The following is a 6,882-nucleotide window of genomic DNA, read 5'->3' on the forward strand; positions in this document are numbered from 1 at the left end:
GCTGAGTGGCATAGTGTAGCCGGCAACATTAGAACGCTGTGAGGGGGAAGTGTTTACCTCCGACTAGTAGCTGTCCCCCCTACCCAGGTGAAGTAGCTTTACAGTTACCAAAGACATTTGAAATCAGCCTTTGCGACTGTATGCAGTCGACGGTTGTTAATCGTTTGTTTCAACCTGTTCCCAAATGCCTCGAGAAAACCGAAGCAACTTCTTCACTAATCGAGGCGACTGTCATATGAAAACGACCCGCAGACATTCTATAATTACAAGTCAACGCCTAGCTTACACCAGATAATTCTGTCTGTTTCATCAGTTGTTTTAACAGTGCACGAAATACCACAGCATATTATTAATCCGTTGCAAATAAATTTCTGTGTGTCCAGTTCAGGTCTGGGCCGTAGAGTTTTCGTGAAAACGTCGGGATAAAATCGTAACATGTGTTTCATATTAATATGAAATTTAGTTAACAATATCTTTATTACAGTGGTCACACTCACAATTTTGGACTTTTCAGTGGCTGGGGTACGATATAGCCTTTGAGTACGTTATCGCGTTGCGCAATTTCTTCCTTTTTTTCCGACTCTGAGGGAGCTGTCACCTTCTCTCAGCGCTGCCCTATTTAGGCTTCTGGGAGGGCTTTTCTCACGTTTTCTGTAATTTAGAGCATATTTACAAGTCCTGAGACGAACTCTTCCTATGTGTCGTAGGTTTAAACTCAATATAGATTTTCGTTTATATTCCAGCGAATATTTTTATTTTCTGTTACTCCTAGCGGCGCTCCCTAAGCTGTTCATCGCAATGACACACAAATGAGAATCCTAGCTAACAGCTTCACCAGTTTATAATTTTACATAAAGATGATTCCTAACAATGACCCGCATATGCCAATACAGGCAATAAGTGACAACCACGTGGACTTTACCTTTGTTTGCGCACTGTCAGTCTCGTAATTAATAGTGATTCAAATCTGACGCCATTTTGTCACACAAGGAACTTCGACCACGGAGAAAGTAGACGTTTTTCACTTTAGGATATTTTCCAGGAAGTTTCCGACATTCGTAAAACAGAAACGAGTTTCGACGCTGTGGAATGCAACGAGAAGTAGCAGGTAACGAATTGTTTCGGGATTCCACCATCCAAGCTGCAAACGATCATCGAGCGGAAAGATAATGTTGCTCATAAGTATTAAAAAGCGGGAGCAAGCAGACCGGGCGAGGCGAAAGTTTATAGTATTGCCTTACTCAATGCAGGGTACAAAAGGTATTTGTCGGAACGCTAAGACATTTACGGTTAGTCTGGGAACAGAAGTCTCAGATACAAATAAGGAGTGACACGCTAGCTCCAAAGACATAAGGTTCTTTATGAGAAACTTAATTGACAAAAAGCAACCACTCGTGACAGTTGGTTCAGCATTGAAAAATGAATGAAGCTGAATTTATGTATACCTTCCGTTTCAAATACTAAAGCAAAAAAACATGTAAGAAAACTGGAAATACGATAGTAAAAAAAAATCAAAATTTTATTTCGATTTTTCCTGATTTCATCTAGAGTAAAGTCGAGTTAATTATTCGAACTTCGAATTGTGCAGACTCGATTGTAACGGTCATTTGCGCTTCGAATTTTCTACTCAGGAGTAATGTCTAAAAAGTAAAAACAAATCTTTTCGTACTACTATCCACGTTGCAGTGGATGCTGGTTTGGTTGTCCTTTTTAGTATATCAGTATGATCATAGAGTCATAATCAACGTACACAACGCTGTTACGGTATAAAAGTACTTTGGTAAAAATAAAAGTCGCGTAAGAATGCGCTTTTGCCATGCATCCCAACTCCCTAAATCCGCCATCAGGCAAAAGAAAGTGAATACTCTTTCCTTTGCTTTCACCCTTCATCAATGACAATTGATAATGACTTGGCAGCAGAGACCTGTTTAGCTTGAGTGAGTGCTTAAACGGAAGGCATTGACGAATAAAAATAAAAAACATATATACGTAACGTCACGTAACCATGAAGAAAAGCAGACTTGGTTTATTTTACCATATAAGTTAATTCTTTTAGAATCTCATAAGTGGAATTAACAATTTCGGTCGCTTTCTACATCTAGGAACGTTCTTTATAATAGATAAGTTTCTGATATTCACTTACAGCATTGTTGTGTCTTTTCCCCTTGCATTTGGAGTTGTCTTCTCTGACTGCAGATTTTTGAGCAGCAGTGATGTCATTATCCTACATTTATGTTGGTCTGCAGCGCTGAGGTTGATCCCTCACCTGTGGTCGAGTGAGAGATCATTCCAAAGTATGGCAGGCAGCGAAAGACTTTGCGAGGGGCCGATCGTAGGGCCTCCAGAGGAACCTTCTTGGAACGCAAATTCGTGGTGTTCACAGAAGGTGAGTTTGCTGGTGGTTCGGAACTCCAATAATAGGCGCGTAATTGGGCCCCCTTAGTAACATGGCTGCCAAAGTGTGGAAGGATGGCAGTGTGCACAAGGTGGGGGAGTCAGTCCTGATTTCTAAAGAGTGCTTCCGGATGCCATGAAGAGTACAGGGTGCACCCAACTGCAGGTGGTGGCCCCAGTCGGTGCCAATGGCTTGTGTCGCTTTGGATTGGAGGAGATTCTCTCTCCTTTTGTTTAGCGGATATGGTTAAGCGAGTTTAAGGCGGAGCTCATAATCTGCACCATCATCGACAGAACCGACTGTGGTCCTTCGGTGCAGAGCCAAGTGGAAGGTATGAATCATAGGCTCAGGCGGTTATGTGACTGTGTAGGCCTCAGATTCCTTGACTTGAGCCATAGTGTGGTGGGTTTCCGGATTCCGCTTAATAGGTCAGGAGTCCACTACACGGGTAGTGGGGGCGGATTTTTAGGTTAGAGGGTCTCAGGAAAACATAGAAATGGCGTCTGTCTAAAAGGGGGCAGGTAACACACAGTAAGGTGGTTGTAGAAACGATCGGTGTTGTAAATTATCGTAGCTGTGTTGGGAAAGAACCAGAGCTCCAGGCCCTAATAGAAAGCACTGAAGCTCAAACAGTTATAGGTACGGAAAGCTGGCTAAAGCCGGAAATATGTTAAGCCGAAATTTTTTCAAACGACCTAACAACGTTCAGAAGGGATAGATTAAACATAGTTGGTGCTAGAGTATTTATTGCTGTCAGAAGTAGTTTACCTTGTAGTGAAACTGAAGTAGATAGTTCCTGCGAAATAGTTTGGGTAGAGGCTGTACTTGTCAATCGGACTAAACTGGATCGTTTTACCGACCCCGACTGAGAGGATATAGTTGCTGAACAGTTCAAAGAAAACGTGAGTCTCATTTCAAATCGGTACCCCACTCCCACAATTATAGTCGGTGTTGATTTCGATCTATCCTCGATATGCTGGAAAATTTATACCTTTAAAGGCGGCGGTACGCATAAAACGTCAGCCGAAATTGTACTGAATGCTTTCTAAAAAAATTATTTTGAACAATTAGTTCGTGAGCCCACTCGAAGCATAAATGATTGCGAAGGCGTACTTGACCTCTTAGCAGCAAATATTCCTGGATGAATAGGTAGTATCATGACGAATACAGGGATTGGCGACCACAAGGCAGTTGCTGCTACACTGAATACTGTAACACCTACAACCATCAAAAAGAAACTTAAAGTACATCTGTTTAAAAAAAGCTGACAATGCTCTTAACGATTTTTAAGGAAACAGCCTCCACTCCTTCCGATCTGATCATGTAAGCGTAGAAAAGATGTGGAATGATTTCAGAGAAATAGTATCGATTGCAATTGAGAGATATATATACCACATAGATTAATAAGTGATGGTACTGATCCCCCATGGACAAAACGGGTGAAATCGCTGTTGCAGAAGTAACGAAAAAGCATGCCAAAACTAAAAGAATCCAAAATCCGCAAGACTAGCAATGTTTTGCAGAAGTTCTAAATATAGCGGTTACTACAGCGAGATGCTCCTGATAATTTCCGCAACAAAACTCTGTTTCGAAATCTGGCGAAAAACCCAAAGAGATTCTGGTCATGCATGAAGTACACCAGTGTCAAGACGCAATCAGTACCTTCACTGCGCGAAAGTAACGGTGGAGTCACTGATGACAGTGCTACTAAAGTAGAGTTAAGAAACGTGGTTTTCCGAAACTCCTTCAGCAATGAATACGAAGCAAGTATTCCCGAAGCCCAGTCAACAGAAAGTGCCAAAATGAGAAGCATATATCCTCGGTGTAGCAAAGCAGCTTAAATCACTTATTAAAGGCAAGGTTTCCGTTCCAGATTGTATACCAGTCAATTTCCTCTGAGTGTGCTGATACAATAGCTCCATGTTTAGTAATTATATACAACCGCTCACAGAAAGATCCGTACCTAAAGACTGGAAAATTGCTCAGGTGACACCAATTTCTTAAAGTACTGCCTTTGGTGATGTTAAACAAAACTGTTGCCAAGCGTACTTGTTATACAAATGGGCACGGCAAAGGCTTACGGTCGTAAAAAAAAAAAAAAAAAAAATTCAGCGTTAAACTGGAAATAGTTGTAGGAGAGTATCAGAAGTAATAACCTAATGACATCTTTAATTTCTTGTACATTAGGTTTTTGTGTTGGAGAAGATTCTCATCAGTAATTTTAATAGTCTCATAAATGTGAATGTTAACAAGTAAATTAACTACGTTAAAGGATACGGAATTACCATCATCAGAAATGGAAAAGTTTTTAATTTTAGCTGTTAGTTAAAGGGAATTTTTGACAGTGTAGTTTTCTTCAAAAACATAATATTCTTTAAATGGTGTATATAATTTTTTGCCGATTTCGTAGAAGCGCCGTCTGTATAGTTAACACTGTGGACAGGAAGCGAAGGCGGCGTGCAGTCGGAGTCGATGCTGGGCACCAATTGTCGGCTACGACGGGACTGCCCGGGAGGCACACTTACACTCCAGAGGCCGCACGAGTCACGGTGGATGCAGCGAAAGGTCCGCAGCAGCAGTGATACTGTCGCGGTTGTGTGCACCACCTGTTCTAGTGTCTTGTGTGCACCAAGGACCTCTGCAGACCGAGTTGCAACTTTCTTAGCTCGCTGGACTGTGCAGTTGCTAATTTACAGGGGCTGTGCCCGATGCAGCCCGCCTGGCAGTAGTGTGTTGCAGCGTGGCGTCAGCGCCTGACAGCTTCCGCAACTGGACGAATGAACTGGCGGTAAAAAAAAGTCACAACTACTTTCGTTTTCTGACAAAGGCTATAGCCAAAAATTTAGTTATAGAGTTTGATGGTCTTTTCTATGTGCCTGAGCGATCATCCTTACGGTGAGTTGCTGACTACTCTCAGAGTATTTGCTCGAGTTACCCGTTGCGTGTGTTATCGCCGCGGTCTCATTTCATCGATGTGGTGACTGTGACATGTGAATGGCTGGCCACATGAATGGACTTTCGTGGCGGGCCAAAATTGCAGGCCATTTCTGTGGGTCTCTCTAACGGATCGGGCCTGCCGATCCAAAGCCCATAGTTTGCCACTAATGTGCGGGTACTACCATGGACCTAGGACTGTGGTGCCCCCTCCTCGGCCCCAGGCGATGTATTTCGGGCATCGTGACTGTCTCACAGCAAGTACATTGTACAGTGCGGCGTTTGATACAAAATTTATTTATTATAGTATATTTTGGCACTTCGAAAGTAGTTTATATATTTGAAAGAATGGACGATAAGAAAAAAAAATTTGTGGCAATCGCAGGCAGTTTGTACACTATGAGGTCATGTATTTATTGAAAGAAAAAGAATCACACAATACCTGTAGATAATAGACATAACTCAGTGAGTAATAACCGACAATTACGAACATAGAAGCATAATTTTATTAGCAGTCACCTACAGTGTTGGTTGACACACCTCTTCCCCACCTTGTACATTTATTTCGAGAGGCCTACTTTTTTTCTGAGATTATTTTAAATACCATCACTGCTTTCAGGAATGTGTCTCGCAACTCCAAGAAAACGCATATTTTCGTCACCAAATAGGTTTCGCTTTATGAAAATAAAATCAGTGATCTTAATTAAACATATCTACCATTGGGCTTCCTTTCTCCATCTACAAGCAGTTCATTACACAACATTTTGATGTTAGTACTTAAGATTTTTGTTCACACGTTCAGAAACACAGAGGTCATTACTTTTTTTTTTTTTACAATTTAGGTCTTTCACTTGGGGGAAAGTTGTGGCAACCCTGTAATAGGTTTCAATTTTCAGTCTCATTGCAGCATTGTTATTTAATACAAGGCATAAGAATGTAATGGGTTTGAATCATTGCATGTCAGTCATCCATGAACTGCCAAATCTTACACGTCATTAAGACACATTTTCAAAAGAGAAAAAAGGTACATTGCACAATATACAAAAAAAAAAAAAAAAACGAAAAAATGGACTCGCTCGGTGAGGATGTTATACAAACTTAATTATGTATGTAGACAGTTCATACGTTCCGGGAGTAGAGAATCTCGACTATTTTCACCCGTTATCGACATTGATCCTGGCAAGATACCGATCCCACGGATTAAAAGATTTTCGAGAATGTTTTCATTTTAATAGTATAAATGTGACAAAGTCATGCAGGAAGCAGGCGACCAGTATTATTATTTTAATAATGAACAGCCTCTGTTGCACCGCTTACCTAGACTTTACCCAGGTTTCAGTAGGGATAACTGAACCTTCTTCAGAATAACAGTGTTTACTGTGTGTTCATAGTGGAGATCCACTACAGCACTCGTGGCTGCCGTATCGCGGTCGCGAAGTGGGGCCGAGGCAGTGCCAGATAAGTTTTACGGTCTGGCGATAGTTTATGAATTAGTAGTATTAACTTGGCGATGTCCACTATGGACAGACAGTAGATATGTTATTGTGAAGAAG

Source organism: Schistocerca gregaria, unplaced genomic scaffold (assembly GCF_023897955.1).
Source record: "Schistocerca gregaria isolate iqSchGreg1 unplaced genomic scaffold, iqSchGreg1.2 ptg000199l, whole genome shotgun sequence".
NCBI classification, from domain to species: Eukaryota; Metazoa; Arthropoda; class Insecta; order Orthoptera; family Acrididae; genus Schistocerca; species Schistocerca gregaria.